The following is an 18,357-nucleotide window of genomic DNA, read 5'->3' as shown; positions in this document are numbered from 1 at the left end:
TTCCGTTTATAGTCGATTGTCTCCAAAAACGACACGGCATCTTGCAACGCCCATTTGGGCACTTTGACATTTCTGGCCGCTCCAGTTGCGACCCGTTTTTTGTGCCGCATGTATGTGTCCCTTATGGTTTTCCATCGTTTTTTACATTCCTCGGCTGTGAACATAAAGAAAATCTGATGAGCCTCTAACGTACATAGTTATAATGCACCAATACATGTATGACAAAAAAATTTATTTCCCGCGGAATTTTCCGTGGTAGGTTTAGAAAAGAACCGCGCAAGACGACACCGGTTTGGGTGAGAAATAGAGCGCACCCGCTGATGGATGGAGCGTCGATGACGCGACGCGACGTCTTGCCATCCTCGCGTCGGACGCTGCGTGGTCGCGTCGGCGTCGCGACGCTTCAAGCCGCATGTCGCGATGGTAGCGTCGCGTCGTGCGTCGCCGCGCTACCTCCACTCCTGATGAGGGGGCTCGCTGTGGTATCAAAACGCCACGATGAGGTCCAGGATTTCCCAATAACAAAAAGCCTATATTCACCTAAAATTCTTCGAAAAAGAGGGTGGATAGCCTGTCTAGTAGAATGGTCTTAATCTCGTTATGGCCGTGTTGTGGTTGTGGTATGCAACAGAAATGAAGGAGTTTCGACTTGCTGAAGGAGAGTGAGAAAAGAGCTGTGTTTGGCACTACAACGAGTGTCGCCCAACCCTCGTCTGACATCTGCGTTTTTACCACCTGAATCGAGAGACGATGACGATAAAAGGAAGAAGAGGAGGAGAAAGAGAAACAACAAAAAGAAAAACAGGGGAAGGAAAAGACTAAAACATAATACTTCTTTCTCTTCTTCATCCTCTTCTCCTTCCTCAAGTTATGCTTTTTGTTTCTTACTCTGTGATTTTCCTTCATCTACGCTCTCTTTATCTTCTACTTCTTCTCCTTCTTCTTCATCATATTCTCCGTCTTCTCCTTCTTCTCCAGTTTCTCCTTCATCATCTTCTCCTTCATCTTTTTGTATTTTCTTCTAAATCATTTTCATTTCCCTCAACTTATTCTTTTAGTTTCTTCGTCTGTGAGTTTCCATCATCCCCGCCCTCTTCCTCGTCTCCGTCTTCTTCATCATCTTCTCCTTTATCTTATTTCCTTTCTTCTTAAACATTTTCACCTTCCTCAACTTTTTCTCTTAGTTTCTTCGTGAGTTTCCTTCATCCACGCTCTCTTTACCGACTTCTTCGTCTTCATCCTCTTCTCCTCCATCTTTTATCTTCTCTTCTTAATCATATTCTCCATCCTCTCCTTATTCTTTTGGTTTTTTCCTATGTGATTTTCCTTCATCTGCCTCTTTTTCTCTTCGTCTTCTTCTACCTCAATCTCTTTTTCTCAATCTCACTCATTTCCTTCTTCCCCCTCTTTTTTTCCTCCTGCCTCTCTTCCTTTCGTGTGAAGCGCGAGTGACAAAGCTACACTGCGAGCAACTATTCGTGCTCCTAAGCCGATCATATTGCCTTCACGGTTATTGAAGTCGAACTCGACCGATGGAATGAGAGACACGTAGCGACGAATCAACTTATGTTCCTAGGCTCCATGATGCGTTTTTTCATTTGCTCGTCATTACTATTTGGACGTATTTCTGCCAAACGGAACTATGTGCATTATGAGCCCTGTTATGCATATATTCTTACGGGTGTCAGGGCTCATGTCTTGGTGGACATAGCTCCGTTTGGCAGAAATACGTCCATTTATGAGTAATTGAAAAATTACCTAGCTACATAGAATTTTCGTGAAGGAGTCCACGATGTAGCATTTCGTGCGAAGCACGAATAAACAGCTACTTAAGTATCAGGGCTGGATTAAGGAGGTGGCCACATGGGCCGTGGCCCATGGCGGCAAATTTAGGAGGCGGCGAATTTTGCAATTTTTTTTTAAATTTAGGTATAAAAAAAAATCGGATTTAGAAAAAAAATTACGAACAAAATCTCTCATTTCCTGAGAGTATAGTAATTTTCTAATTTTGTCCTCTTTCGGTGATGCAAGAGACAGCACCTTTAATTAATCGAGTTAATAGAGATACCATACACGCAATTTTGTCTGGAACGGCGCGACTGAGAGAGAAATAATGACGTGGACTTGAGATGAAAAGGAGAAGCCCCGGCGCAGCGGTCGGCATGTAACTTATATTAGCGCCTACATTCCTACAAGACTGCACGAATACTTCACGCATTGCATCACACACAGTGCGGTCACTGCGGTCAGCGTGAAACGGATAGCGCCTAAAAGAATGCATGAATGCTTCACGCATTGCGCCAAACACAGTGCGGTCACCGTGAAACGCATAGCGCCTACAAGACTGCGTAAATACTTCACGCATTGCGTCAAACACAGTACGTTCAGCAGCGGTCGTCGGCGTGAAACTCATAGCGCCTACAAAACTGTCGGACTACTTCACGCATTGCTCCAAACACGGTGCGGTCTGCGCGGCGCGGCGGCTGAAGTTAAAATCATTAACCACATTTATGTTTGTTCTTTCATAATTTTTTCGTTCATTTCTTATGAATGGAAGGCCTTGTCCACGCAGAGATATGTTTGCGAAACTTAACGTTCGCGCAAAGTTCGGTGAATTTTTGCTAGTAGTGTTGACAGGGCTTTCCCACAAAATGTTTCCAACGCGAGTAAACACGTCTTATGCACCCCACCCCCGCTGGCACGTTCACTTCATGGTTTTTATTGATGTTTCAAAACGAATGAGAAGGAGGCGGCAAAATACAGGCGGCCCATGGGCGGTAAGTAGGTAAATCCGGCCCTGTTAAGTATAAACATGCATTAGAGAGTCGTTCGAACGAAGGGTACATGAAGCAACCCCATGGATTGTAAATCCTGTGACATTTGTTTTGGCTCCATGTTTCTTGACTGCTCTTTCGACCGGGTTCGGTAGAGCTTTCCAAGGTGGATAAAATACCATCGTTTCAGAACGTGAGGGTGGAAGAGGAGACCTCGAGAGCCCGCATTTCTTGCCAAATAAGTAAGAGGGGCGCTGAAGTGCGCTAAAGCGTCGGTCGATATGATACAATGATACATGATAGGGGTCCAGTGGTGAGAAGTGAATGATCGATTATCGATATTTCCCCAATTGAGACTAGGTATGGTAAAGAATCGATTGTTAGGTGTGAGTTGTGCAAACGCCCTGTTTATCGATCCTTCGCCATAGACGCGATCGTTTGGATGGTCAAAAAACCAAGTTTAACCTTATAAAATGCTAGCCCCCCCCCCCCCCCCCCCCACAAAGGCCCTTTCAACTTGATATGTTGATCTCATAAAGGCTGCGGTTAAAGTCAGAGCTACAATTTTTTGAGGATACCGATGTGCATGCATTTTCATTCCCGTCTGCCTAACTCGAAGAAAAATATTTACCACGGAATTGTGGTAGGTTCCGGCTTCAATCGAAGGCTTTAAAAAAAAAAAAAAAAAAAAAAAAAAAAAAAAAAAAAAAAAAAAACAATATGAAAGACTTATTTTTACTTATGGGTCACACTACTGCAGAGTCAGGAATCTCGGACGAGTCAGATGTGCTCAAATTGCAGCCTATGTGCTGGTTTCTAAACATAGAAATAGGTAGGTGTGGGCTGCTTTAGAGACTGATTAGAATATTTTTTGTGCTTCAAGATGGTTTTTTCAAAAACTCTGTCGTGATTCTTGAAAGCACCTGAATTTACTTCGAACAGAATTGCTGATTTTTAGCGTTTGAGCTGAAGAATCATGCAAAAAAGTGCTGAATTTTCTCAAATTTATCTGAAGCCCCAGTTCGGTCAAGCAAGAGAAGCATAGACGTCGTACGTCTCGAGCCGCGCCAAAACACGTGTTTCAGCGTTTTAATCCGAAACGCGCCTCGGCCTGGACAACGAACGGCGCCGCCGGCGGCGGGGCGATCGAACCCCCCCCCCCCCCCCCCTCCGAGACGGCAACTCCGCGACTGCGACAGAAACGCGGGGGGAGGGGGGGGGTTGAGGTGACGCGGCGGCGGCGGCGCTGCGCTGGGGGCTCCGCGGGGGGCTGGACGCGGGAGGGAGGGGGCGGGGGGGTGCCGAAGCTCGTAGCATCTGGCGGATCGTCAAGCCCGTCCTGTTGTCTCGTCCGGCTCGGCTTGGCGCGGCAGCGGCGCGGCGCGGGCGGGCGGCGAGTTGCAGGCAGCGGCAGCCGACGCCGACGGCGATGTCGATTTTTTTCCCCGACGACGCGACGAGGACGACGCCCGTGATAAAAACGAAACGACTCCCATCGCATCGCATCGGTCCGCGGCCAGGCCGGGCCGCCCGCTGCTGGGCTCGGGCCGCGTTCCGGCCGCGGACGCGGTCGGGACTCGATGCGCTCCGGTCCGGTGTGATAGAAATGTTTGAAACTACCCTCACGCCTCCATTAGAGTAACTATATTGAGAGAGTATGGCCACTGGTGTTACCACCTCTGATTGGCTCAGCCATCTTAGGCTGAATGGAGCCCTTAGGACCCAAAAATGGCGGACGCCATAAATTAGTGTAATGCAAAATGACTCAAAATGTAGTTTTCTGAGCTTATCGTAACGATAAATGTACCCAAATGCACTAATGCGACTTCTTTACATATTTTTAAGGCTAATCATGTGCAATTTTTGAGAAAAATTATCTTGGATGTAGTAAGGTTGGCAGCAAGAGCGGTTGGTGATAACTTTTGGGCGCGTACTTTTGCCCCATTGTAGCTGCGTACTCTTGCCCCATTTCCATTTGTAAACATTGAACAACATGAACTAAAACTTTGGGCCCAATGTGTGAAAATAACTACGGACTATTAAAGCCAACACTATAACACTTAGATATGGTGCCTGTCCGATTTTTTTCCATCAACTATTCTACTCACAACAAACAATACAAATACTAAAAAAAAAAAATCGATCCTTTTCGCATGAAAAGTAAATTTGCCTCATAATTCCGTCAAAACACACCCGCTTCGCATTAAACTTCGTCAACAGGTGAAACTCAATTTTGCCAACAACCAACACCCGGTAGCATCATAAATTCAAACAAAGCGCGCGAAAAAAGTGCGGTGCGTACTTTTACCCCGTGCGTATACTCTTACCCCCACCTACCCTACATGAAACTTCTGCCATTTTTTTGGGTCCTAAATAGTCTCATGCCCTAAGGAGGAATAATGACCGATCGAGTCGGTCAGAAATTGGATTACATTTTGCAATAAGGAACCACTATTTTTGGCCTAGTTCAGAAACAACATACATGCCATTGATTTCTCCGTGTTGATATCTGTTTTTAAGAAAGAGCTACATACAGTGGTTTCTTATTGCAAAATGAAATCCAATGGATCCCGCAGTGTCCATGCTCTCCGTGTACCTACTCTAGGCTTCGATAGTCGATGATGAAATGTCCGAAACACATCATCTGAAAATTATTTCGCGAGTGCTTATGACACGACGCGAGGGATGGCGTGATAACAATATCGCCTTTTAATTTTTTCGGACAAGGCCTGACCTAAATACGCTGCGTCGAAACTCAGAATCTGGACCAACGCAATATAACGTGTTTCCAGCGAGTTATCTTCACGAAAACAGTTATCAATTTATTGCACATTTTCATATTAATGGTAGAAACTGAAGATTGTCTTCGTTCGATTTACGTGTATCAAACGGTTTGGCGCATATTGAAAAATCAGGGCCAGAGAAAATCAGTAGCGGTAGACAAGGTGGGCAAGAGTAAAAAGCACATCCCTGATAAAAATTGGCAGTAGAATCTGTGTTCCAAAATACCATAGACCTACAGCCGGCTGTAAGATTTCCAATAGCTTCTATAGCCCGCAACACAATTTCTTACAGCCTTTTATAGCCGATGGCGAGTAAGCAACACCCTGGCGATAAAGTGTATGCTAAACGTTACTAATTACGGATGCTAGGACTTAGTGAGTTTTTGGACTACCGCTCTCTTTTTGGGCCGTAGTATCTTGATTTATTTTGCGAGGAAAGCTCCGTACTTTTGAAGGATGCCTGCCATTCCTAATGAGTCGGAGCGCCTTCAATTTCGTATGATACTGTGCAATACCTCTGGTGTGAAATAGTTGCTTCAAGTGCCGTGGTACGCTGCGGCGCGGCGCGGCGGGCGGGCAGCCAGCGCGAAACGCGCATTGGCGCCTTCAAACCTAACAGGGATACATCACGCATTGCGCAATGCGTGAAGTATTCCTGTTAGGTTTGTAGGCGCCAGTGCGCCGCCGCTCCGCTTTGTGTTAGGCTCTAATATTTTATCTCGTGGAGTCAGCGTTTTTCAACTCATGACTTTGAAATATTTGCACACTCTGTACGGATTATTCTCATTTTAAAAAATATGTAGTAAAGGAAAATATAATGTGCGTTTTGTAAATATTAAGGTGATTCCGTACAAACATAAGGATTTACAAAGCACACGAATTTCTACACAATTTCTTATAGCCTTTTATAGCCGATGGCGAAAAAGCAACAGCCTGGCGATAAAGTGTAAAGCCCGGCGATAGGAACTATAGCCCGGCTGTATAATTTTGTATCGCTTCGTGTAGCCCGGCCGTATGATTTTTTCCACTTTCTACAGCCAGCAATATGATTTTCTATCGCCTTCTTCAGTCGGCTATAAGAACTCCTACGGTATTTTGAAACGCAGCTCGTATCGCTAATTTTTACCAGGGATTGTTAATCGCGTTCAGCAGAAATGAACCAAGTCTCATCAGGTATTGCCAAAATTAACTGCAAAGGCCATATAATGTTTTTATAAGAGAACGTTTGTGCGGATTCATTTGAAAATTTTAAGGAATTTGTTTCTTACTTACTATACAGAAAACTCACTGAAATTGGCACACAAATCCACACGACTGTTTTCATGTAAAAAATTAAATTGCCCAATTAAATGTATGCGATTTATAGATTTATTTCTGTTTAAATGTGTGTCCCTTTTTTGCGCAACGCGGTCCGATGGTCTACGTCAAAATTTTGCATTCCAGCGATAATGATTGACTATAGTGAATATTGCAAACTAACTTTTCGCTGCTTTTCGATTGCCAACTACGATATTGAAGGCTCCTGGATTCTAGTTTGCTGACAATTAATTGAACTGCATTACGTAAGTAGGAAACATAATGTCTGGCTCGGTTTAGTAACAACGTACGTGACATTAGTTTCCCGATGCGCATAAGTGTTTTTACAGATGAGCTAGAATTTGTAGTTCCTAAATGCAAGATTTAATCCACTTCTGGGGTGCACGCGGGGAACTGAACCGGGCGGGGAGCGGTGGCGAAGCGTGAGATCGATTATCGATATTTCCCCATTTAAACCTATGGTAAAGAATCGATTATTAAGGCGTTCGTTGCAAACACCCTGTTCATCGATCCTTTTCCATAGGTTTAAATGGCAGATCAATCGATAAATCGCAAAGCACGCCACGCCACTGACACGGAGTAAGCACGAGCATGACGCTTTGTCACGTGGAAAATCGACGGAAACTCAGCGAATCAAAAAACTTCGTTTCAGCAAACCGAAACATTTCCACAATTTTCTTGCGGCTGCACACCTCGCCCAAGGTCAAAGTAGCGCGCACTTCAATTTTTTGCCACCTGTCCCTGTCATTCATTCAACTTTGCCGGAGTTCGCGGAACAAGAATATTATTAGACGAACATGGAGTTCTTCCAGTGGGTGAAGTCTCTAAAATGAGTGCCGGGTGGGGGGGGGGGGTGTCATTTTCTCCCTCCCTTTCAGAATTTGTTGACGCGGTGCTTGGGTTGGGTATTTTGACACCTGGATAAAAAATATCAACGATATCGTACAAGCAGAGGCACCGATGACAGAAACTGATGAAATCAACATCAATTATTATCAGAAAGATGACGTAATCATTTGACCGTAAACAAACTTAACGTACATTGATATACCTAATCGAAGAAAAAATCAGATCGAAACTCGAGTGAACAGCAGCCGAAAGTCAATCGTGGGTCTAGAAATGTCCAAGTTCAGTTTGTGTCGCATGCGCCTACAAACCTACGGGGATGCTTCAAGCATTGCGACGGATACTGAACGAATTTCATTATAACGCCTGGACGCAACTATTCGGGCTCCATGGCTGTCTGTGTTGCATACGCACAGACGTGAAGGCGTTTTGATTTTAGACACACCAACTCCGCTCAGAGGAGTGAATCAGTGAGAGGAGTTATACCTACAAAATGTGGAAACATTAAAAGCTCTTATCGACGTTAATACTAAACATAGAGGTTTTAGAAATGGTTTCATTGATTTTCTCGTAAAATTTCTTACAAGAAACATCCCTTACAATAAATAATACAAAACAATTAACAAGCAAACTTGCAGTTGCAGTTAGCAAGTTCACGTGTAACTTCTGTGAAAGGCTCGTTTCATTGTACGGTGGGCTTTACCGCTAGGATCTAAAATGACAGAGTGCCTTCAATTCTATAGTTATACTTCCATGACATCTCTGAGGCATGAATAGTTGCTCTACTAATCATGCTCAGCACATCGCAATACGGAAAACACTCACACCCTGCGCTTGTATGCTACTATTCGTGCCTGGGAGATTTCTTAGTAGTATAAACGAAGAATTGAAAGCGCTCTGCTATTTCGGATCCTCGCGGTAAAGCCTGCCGTTATGCGCGTTGGCGTCGCGCCGCAGGTGAATCAACGAGTGCCTGGACAGTTGGAACGCCTTCTATTCCGTACGTATGCAACAGGGTCAACCATGGAGCCCGAATAGTTGCATCCAGGAGTTGAAATGAGATTTGTATTGTGTTCGTCGGATTCGACGGTGAATAAGGGTTGCTTCTATTACATACCGTAACTTAATTTTAGCGTTACCTATCGTGCCGACGACGTACGTTATCGCTGATTTTTGTTGCAAAATTGTAAATTTTTAAATAATGCTTTATTATTTCTAAACGGATAACAACATTACCGTCTTAACGTGGGCAGCGGCCCGTAGGTACGTTTAGTGGTCTAAGAACGTTGAATGTGGCATATTTCTTTCTTAGAATGTGTGGATAAAAAGTAAAATGGTAAAAAATATGAGAATAATAAGTATAAAAACACTAGATAAAGGGGTAAAACTGTTCACGAAAACGAATGAGTATAAGATCTCTGCTGGGGATAGAGTGTCGTGCAGAATTGAAACCAACCCGCTGACTACGTAGTGTCAATGTGTAATCTGCAGGTGAATCACAATTAATACTTCAATTATTTAAAACTAAAAGGTCATCAAAAAAAAGGGGGGAGGGGCAGCCAGTTATTAAATAAAGTAACCGAAACTGTTCATGAAATAAGTAATGTAAATAAAACAATCGCTCCGTATTCATGAACAGAATTGAGTTTACATTTATTTGTAGATGTGCGGTTCACGGAAATCAAAGGTAATCAAAATGCGCTGTGCAAAGTCTGAAAAATGACGTAACGTTTGGAGGGTCCGAAAATGTTCCCACGTAAAAGGTCTATACCCACTTACACGTGACACAAGGGGCACGTTTTGTAAACGAGCACAGCATTTAGGAATCTGTGCTGAGAAAGAAAAAAAAATCCGGGGTGTCAAAATATTTTCGCTCTCTTTTTAACTCTTGAGGACATTGTATAAAACGACAAAAATATAAAATCACCGAGAAACAAAAACCTACAACGACAAAACGTCAAAAAGCACTCAGTGGCTAAATGAAAGAAACTAAGACTATCAGAAACGCAGATGATGCGAAAACACATTTGAAATCAACTCTTCATTCGTTAGGTTAGGTTAGGCAGGGCTACATAAAAAAAAGAAGAAAAAAACACTTTAAAAGTGAGGGAAATCAGCGGCTGTAATCCAGAGACCGACTATCAATTTTTTGTTTTTTGAGTTTTCACATTATGAAGAAAAGAAAACAGATCACCAAAAACCAATCAGTTGCCGAATAAAACAAACGAGAGTACAGGACAATTATTGCAAAAATATATTTGGAAAAAAGTGACAAAAAAAATTTTAAAAAATAATATTTTTTTTTTTTCTAAATCGTAAGAAGCCTCGGCTGAAAACTAAAGAGCTCTATCATTCTGCCCGGTATCACTAGGCACGCGTGGAGGGGGGAAAATCAAAACAAAAACAGAAGGCTATCAAAAAGTTCTCGGTAAAGAAACAAACTAGAATAATAGTACACCTTACTTAATAATTATATTTTCAAAAAGACAACTCAATTGTCGTATAAAAGTCGCGGCTGATGTCAAAGCATCTCGAACAAGCACAATACACGCTTAGTTCCTGAAAAAGCAGATTTTGAAGAAGACAACTCATAACACGGATAAAAGTCCCGGCTGAAATCTAGGGATTCATGTTACTCTGTCCGGTACCAGGGCAAGCAATGGGGGGGGGGGGGGGGGGGGAGAGAGCAAAACCATGTACAGGATATTAAAAAGTATTCAGTTAATGGAAAAATGCCAACTAGAATAAAAAACATTTAATAAGTCGTTTAAAAAGTTCCGGCTGAAATCTAAAGACCCGCAACCACTGCGTCGAGTACCTCCTGACCACCGCAGATAACAGCAAGATAAGAAAGCAAAATCAGTTATGAAAAAAATAATAATAAAAACAAAAACCCTCTACAATAATTACACACGCTTACTAAAATAATAAATTTCTGAAAAAACATCCGAGAAAATATATCAGAGTTCCGGCTGAAACCTGAAGACCCGCTACCATTGTCTCGGGTACCTACTGACCGGACAAGCGCGGCGGTTGGGGACGCGGGAAGCTGAAAGTTCATCGCATCGGCAGGAGCAGCTCGGCGTCGCGACGCGACGGCGGCGAGACGTCGGACGCGCCGCGGGTCGTTCGCTGGCTCGACGCGCCGCTCCGCGCTTTCGCGGATCCGAAAAACCCGCGAAGCGCGAAAGCTTCCTCGCGGCGCCGAGCGATAACCCGAAACCCGCCACTTGCACTTGCAGTCTGCACCGACACCGACTAGATGTCTTCTCGGTCCCCCACATAAGCGATTTCTTCAAAATAATCCGCGATAACAGCTTCGGGAGAGAGGGGGATGGATGCAGAAGTCTCAGCTTTTAAGTTGGGATTTAGGTGCTTGATTTTTTATTGATAAGTTCGTAGAGTACTAGCATTCGTGGACTCGTAACAGTCGTGTTTTCCTTTTCTGACGCACTTTCGTCTGAAAAAAGAGGGTTTTTCATCCGAGATCATATAGGGACTAGCATTTTTTCATCCTTTGTCTAATTCTTCTAAATTGAGTCAACGCGAACTCCCAAATTTAAAAATAGTACGATATTAAAGCGAAGAGAGAGGAAATCCATGGTTTATAACACCACCTCCCCCACAAACTTTCGGATAGTTGAAGGCTCTGAAGAATCTTGACGATTCGCGGTTTTTTCGAGCATGATTTGAATTTGTGTGCGATGAAAGTTACGGAGAGTCATTTTGATGCCGCAGGGCTTTTCGAGTCGAGAGTATGGGCTTACGCTTTTCTTCGTTCGCAGGAGCGAACGAAAACGCGGTCAACCAAAACCGAAAACTTGAACGCGGAGCGATAAACTTAATTTGCGATTGCGATCAGTAGCGAAGTCGATAGTGAGCGCATCTGAGACGATGAATGAATAAAACCCACGAATGCAGCTCAAAAGGAGGGTAGACCGCGAATCGCGAATACAGCTCAAAAGAGGGAAGAGGGGGTGGCTTTTGAAGTCTTAACTTTCGCGCTAAAAGTTGAGCTTGCCCTCTGAGGATTGGGTTCGCGGAAAGTTGGTAACCCTGGTGACGGAGAACCTAGTAGTGAATGGCGGGAACCTAGTGCCGAGTTCGAATTGCCCCGCTGATACTGTTGACTCAATCTCAGATGGGGAGGGGGGGTTGGGTAGTGTTTCCGCGCGTGTTCCGCGTCTGTCGTTTCGTCAGTATGACTTACCACTTCGGTAGAGGGTCTTGCCGATCTCCTCCCAGGTCTTGTCCCTGATGGTGCGGTTCTTGTACTCGGCGAGCTTGGAGTCGTAGAGCGCCGGGTTGGTGGAGATGAGCTGACAGAGCCAGGCGTCCTCCTGGTCGGTGAAGCTCTTGTTGGACATCGCTCTCGGGGTTGAGGCCGGGGGCGCGCCCAGGTCCGCGGAGAGGGCGGCGAGGAAGGGGTAAAACGCGGGGTGGAGAATTTTCAGGTTTGTCCGGGCTCTGCGGGTTCGAGATGGGAACGCGACGCACGCCTTGACTGACGAGTGCAGCGGCCGAGACTGGCGCGGCCGCGGCGCGAGGCGCGTCGGCCCACCGCGCAGCCCGGGAGGGAGGGGGCAGCTGCGGTGTTTCGGGCCGCGGTTCCAGGAAACGGGGTTCGTGCCGCGATGGCGGCCGCCGGACGGCTCCGCGCTCCACCGCCGCCGAGTCGCAGTCGCCTTTGTGTTCCAACTCGGCTCGCGGCCGCGTCTGTGCTGCGCCGTGCTATGCTCCGCCGGGCGGTGACGCAGCAGAGCCGGTGCCGTGCGAGCGAGCTTCGCCCGGCCGCGCAGCCACGGGACGCCCGGCGCCCGCGTCCCACCGCGCCACCGCGCTCCTCGTGCAAGGAGCCACGGAGCTCCGCCAAGCGCCGCACATCCGGCCCAGAAGTCCAGAACACCGACCACCGTTCCGCCTCGAAGCTCCACGTTTACACGCTATCCTACCCCGGCAGTTCCAACAGACGCTTGGAACTTCCTTTCTTGGACCTTGGAACCTTGGGCAGGGGCGTACTGGCCCACCGGGACATGTCCCGGTACGCCCTCCCGCCCAGGCGCCCTGACGCCCTACTGCTTTCCAAAAAAAAAAATAATAATAATAATCATGCAACAATGAAGATGTGAGAGGGCGCCTTCTTGTTAAAAGAGAGCATGCTTTCTTATTTAGAGACAGGGCGCCCCTTTCCGGACTAGTGCGTAAGGGAACAAGGCAGTTTGGTGCGCCGAAGGTGGTGCTGAGATCTTGTGGTACAATTTTCCTCATTAAAAACCACGTAAAGTGACTCGAATATGCGAAAACATTTTTCATTTATTTTTTCTTCAGAATGGCTTAAAACTGCGTCTAAAAAGGTTTGTTTTTCAAAATTTTCCGGGTGAGGACCCCCGGACTCCCCACCAGACCCCCCCTTCCCATGTGGCGGCGCCCTCAAAGTGTCTGTCCCGCGCCCCTTAAAGGTTCCCAGTACGCCCCTGACGTTGGGTGTGTGAGTGTCAGGGAGTCAGGGGTGCCCATGGGCAGAACATGTACTGAAAAAAAATTTACGGGCTACTGACACTGGACGTACTGTCCGTTCCGGGCTCAGAGGCCGAAAGTTCCGGGTGCTGGAGCCGTAGTTGGGTGCTACGCCCGGAACTTTTGGCCTCTGAACTAGGATCGCGGACGGTTTGTCTATAAAGCCCGAATATGCATTGAAAAGAAAAGTTACGGGCGGTGTAGATATGCCGGCCGTTCCGGGCTCAGGGGCCGAAAGTTCCGGGTGCTGGAGCCGTAGCTTCGATTGCTCCGGATGCTACGCCCTGAACGTTCGGCCTCTGAATCTGGAACGCGGACGGTATGTCCGCGTCCAAATTTTGAGCCGTTTTTACAAAAAAAAAATTGAGGCAACCAAAGAGCCAGTCAGAAAGAGGGCCTGTTAGTTCCTCTTTTTCGAAACGCAGGGATTTCGTTCAAATCCACCCCAAAACAAACCCTTATGATGCGACCATCCTCAAATGAAAATTTCAGCTTTTATTCAAAGCTCATGATCATATTGGCAGTACAGTTGTACATTGCAAAGTTTGCATTTTTCCTATTGGAACTGCTAATAGTTTTAGGTTCTTCGATTAAGAAAATGATACAATCAATGTTTTTTTCTGGGCTCCAATTTTATTATTAGATGTCACCCGGGCATTAAGGCTGTTGTTGACGCTGCTACGATCTAGCGATCAGTCGTGATACAGGGTTGCAAATTCAAGTGTTCCAGATCACTTAATTCAGACTTTTTTTCTGTTATTTTGAATTGGTTGGTGTTGAGACCGGGGGGTTTAATTGGGGGTGCATCCTTAAGGGGCGCTGAGAGAATTCGAAACCATGAAAGTCCGATTCCTGAGGTTCATTTCCGATTCAACTCTTCCGTTCCACGCATTATCAGACCAAAAATTACCGAGAAAAAATGTGGCATGGATACACCTTGTATTAACTTTGCAGCGCTGAATCAAAGCTGATCGCTGTACATCGTAAAGCCAGCAAGTCATCAACAGCCTTACTCCCCGAGTAACATCAAATGCTGAAATTGTGTCCCGCAAAATAAAAAAAGATCAGTTGGAGTTGTTTTTTAATTGAAAAACTTCGAAATATTAGCATCTTTTGATGGAAACGCATTATAATTTTATTTTTTAAACGACACTCAGGTAGAATAAGACAGGGCGAGCCTTTTTATGCCAATATATCAAGTTAACATAGGCATTGCAGTCAATGTTGTTGATCATAACGCCTTGGTACAAATATTCGTACTCGATGAACGTGCGTGTTGCATATGAGAAACTGGAAGGCGCTTCGGTCACTCTTGTCCGCAATCCGCAAGTGCACGCAGCAAAGAATGGCGTGTTACGAATACGTGGCAAGATGAAATTCTCCTAAAAGAACTAAGGTAAAAGGACAGGAAAGGATATTTTCACACCATTTTCACGTATCAAGATATCATATCCCACCGCTAAACACAGTCGTGACAGCGTGTCCCTGCGAGCACTGCTTCATGGTCATGGGCTAGAACGATCGAAGCGCCTTCAATTTTTAGTAAGCAACACGGATGTCCATAGAGCACGTATAGTTGTATCAAGGCGTTATTACAGGTATCGTTGTCCTTTGGTCGGATATCATTACTGAAACATGAAAAAAAAATTGTATTCTTGTGTTAACTTTGAACTTGGATCCCGGGGGACAACCCTAAAAAATAGAAGGTCCGGGGTCCCCGCGAAAACCGCTCTTTACCCTCTTTCTTTCTTTTCTTTTCTATGGATCTGCTCCTGCGGCCTGATTATTGAAAAATGATAGACAAAGCGATGGACGTAGAAGACAAAAGGAAAACGGAGCTATCTTAATGGTTAAAACGGTTGGTGTTTACAGACTAAGGGCGAGAATGATGGACAGACTATAAAAGGGATTTTGTAAGTTGCTTTTAGTTCGTCTATTGTAGGGATGCAGAAAGTTCTGAGCCTCTCCATTCCAAAACCTCATTACCCACAGAACTTTCGAAAAGATAACTTTTTGATGGCTCCTTGGGGTAAAAATGTCAGGGTAGCCCCAGAATTTGGACAGTTGAATTTCCTGACATTTCCCTGATTTCCCTGACATATTTTGATTAGATTCCCTGACAATTAAACAAATGCCAGACTGTTAGAAAGACATAGTTAAAAATAGTTTTTAGGCAACATTTTTTGTTCGAAATGTCAAAACCATTCGAGAACGCAAATAATCATGACTTAAAGATTTTTCCCTGACATTTTCGTCATTTTTCCTGACGTTTTCAAATTCCCTGACGTTTTCCGGTCTTCCCGGTAGTCCCTGACAGTGGCAACCCTAATAAATTGCTATATTTTTCGAATTACACAAGATTTTTACTGCAGCTTTGTAACAAAATGCGATTTTGCCGGGTTTCCCACTTGAAAACACAATTTCGGGGCTTTCCGATCGTCCCGGACCAGAGTTGCTAAAAGAAATCTATTGAATGAAATTTCACAAGAAATTTCATGAAATTTCTTTTTTCGCAATGAAATTTCTTTTTTCCGCATGAAATTTCTGAAATTTCATGAAATTTCTTTTCCCCCCATGAAATTTCTTTTTTCCCCATAAAATTTCTTGAAATTTCCTCATGAAATTTCTTGAAATTCCCTCATGAAATTTCTTGAAATTCCCTCATGAAATTTCTTGAAATTTCCTCATGAAATTTCTTCTTATAATCTTTCACGAAATTTCTTAACTCTGTCCCGGACCGACTGCGACCCGCCCGGTTACCTGATCCAGAAGATTTTGCACCCCTAATCTATTACCTACTTCCCTTCTTTTTTCGTCCATTGTAACCACCCTCTCCGACCAAGAGGCTCGCTCCATTTCCCTTCGTCTTCTTTCTCTATTACCGAGGATGTCTCGTAAAATCCCACCAAAGCTCACCGAGCGGCGACAGGCCGCCATGGCGAGCCGAATAACGACCTTGGGCTTTACCGCCGCGCCTCCGCGCCGCTGCCGCGCCGCCCGCCGCGCCAGTCGACATAACTCCCCCCTCGCCCCCCGCCGGCCCCCTCACCGCCCGCGGAGCTTGTCGCTGCCTCGCTGCCCCTCACGCGCCTCTCCGGGTGATACGCGGTGCCCGGTGCGCGCCCCGACGCCAACTCCCGCCGCCCGCGCCACCGATCCATTGCCCATTCAAACCCATGAAAAATAATCGATTCGATATCGATGCGATTCGTTATCGAAGCGATTCTTTACCTTGGCTCCTAATGGAAAAATATCGATGGTCGATTATTCTGATCGAAGCCGGCTTGTCCGCACCCTCGCCCGCCCGCCGCCCGTCACCGTGGAAAAAACTCGGCGTTGAGGTACCAATCCATTGATTCCCATTTAGGCAAATTGAAAAGGATCGGTTCCCCGAGATTCTTAAACGTGTCTTCAATGAAAATTCGATTTCGATTATTCTGATCGGCACGGTAGGCAGGCAACTCGCCCGCCGCGCCGTCACGTGAAAAAAAACTCGGCGTTGATGGTACCAATCCATTGATTCTCCCATTTAAACTCTCCTGTAGGATCGGTTCACCTGAAACGATTCTTAAGCATGGCTTCTAATGTAAAAATATCGATGGTCGATTATTCTGATCGAAGCCGGCTTGTCCGCACCCTCGCCCACCCGCACCGTCCGTCACCGTGGAAAAAAACTCGGGGTTGAGACCCCGCCACGCGCGCCGAGGGAAAGCTACCCTCTGAGCGTCGCGAAAAATTTGAAATGGGGTTTTTTTCGCGGGCCTCGGAGCGACGACATGCTTTGACCTTGAAATTAGCCCAGTCGAATTAGGTTGCCAAGTGTATGGCGCGTGAATAATAATATGGAGATCAGACAGGGGCTGCGAAACTAGGATCAGACAGGGGCTGTAAAACCACGTATCTCCATTCTGCCGTGCTGAGGAAGAACGCCGTTTAAACCTTCAGGCGTTGCCAAATTTCCGAGGATAAAACACGAATTTCCTGGGTGACTTATGAATATTTTTCTTCTAATTTTTCAGATAATTTTGTTCGCAATCTCACCTTAACTTCATGAAATTTCAGGGAAAAATATTCATAATTCTCCTCATAAATAAACATTTTATCGAAGGAAATTTGGCAACTCTCGAATGTTCATAAGGCGTTCTTCCTTAGCACGGCAGCATTGCGGTGTTTCAAATTTCCGCCCATATTTTGTTTTTTTCGAGGAGAAACACGCGAGCTTTGAATTTTGAAGTTTATAAAGAATATTCCGCTGACTGAGAGGAAACATCAAGGAAGTTTCAAGAAATTATGTTGACTAGCTTTTTTATAAAAAAAAGAAAAAGAAAAAAAAAAAAAAAACCAAGTATGACAGGAAGCCTGCAACGTTGCAAACGGCAAAAGTCTTGAAAATGGCCAGAAAGGGTAGGTAACAGTCGAAAGATCAGCTGATATGTTTTTAGTGATTAGAAGATGTGTTGGAAATTCCCTGACTTTCACGGTTTTTCAGAGCACCGGCAACCCTGTAGTACTCACTTACAATTTGAATTTGGACACTTTTGAAGCGTCATCAACGTATATACCATTTGTGAGATTACGATGAGAAAATATGCGAAAGTGAAACTCGGAGGTTCCATCGCTATGTACACCGAAGTCCATGCGGTAACTCGATAACGGCATATTTCGCCTTCATTTGAAGCGGCATACCACACGCGCGCCGCAGAGTCGAAATAGTGGTATCATTGCGCCTTGGAATGATGGTATCACCGTAGGGATGCTACCGGCCCATACGAGGAAGACCCTCTACGAACAGAGGTGCTACTTCAGATTTTTAAGATAAGGGGTAGGATGAGGGCAAAAATTGAGGATTTGTTCACCAGCTTTCGTCTTTTCTAGTATCTTCGCCCGCCACATCAGGATTTTCTTGTCATTTTGGTCCCTTGTTGTTTCTTTCTATGTCAAGTTGGAAGCACAAATTCGTCAAATGGCTAGTCCAAACAATTTACACCTCCCTTGAAAAGTACCCTTCGCATTTTTATTTGAAGCACTTTGGATCTGGTGCGATTAACAAGCTGTTCGATTCTTTAAAAAGGGAAAAATAGTCCAAAATTTCCTCCGGGCATTTACATATCCAAGCGGAG

The 18,357-nt window shown here is 45.2% G+C and overlaps 1 protein-coding gene across 1 annotated transcript in view; it reads right to left on the bottom strand.

Moving 5' to 3' along the window:
• Positions 1-18,357, bottom strand: part of gkt (tyrosyl-DNA phosphodiesterase glaikit) — a 39,305-nt gene continuing 20,948 nt past the window's right edge. Inside the window, exon 12 of the mRNA XM_072304771.1 lies at positions 1-154. The gene's annotated coding sequence lies outside the window, so the exon portion shown is untranslated. The remainder of the gene's footprint in view (positions 155-18,357) is intronic.

Source organism: Bemisia tabaci, chromosome 9 (genome assembly GCF_918797505.1).
Source record: "Bemisia tabaci chromosome 9, PGI_BMITA_v3".
Lineage (NCBI taxonomy): Eukaryota > Metazoa > Arthropoda > Insecta > Hemiptera > Aleyrodidae > Bemisia > Bemisia tabaci.
Note: the sequence above shows the minus strand (reverse complement) of the source record. Positions and strands in the feature narration are given on the sequence as shown.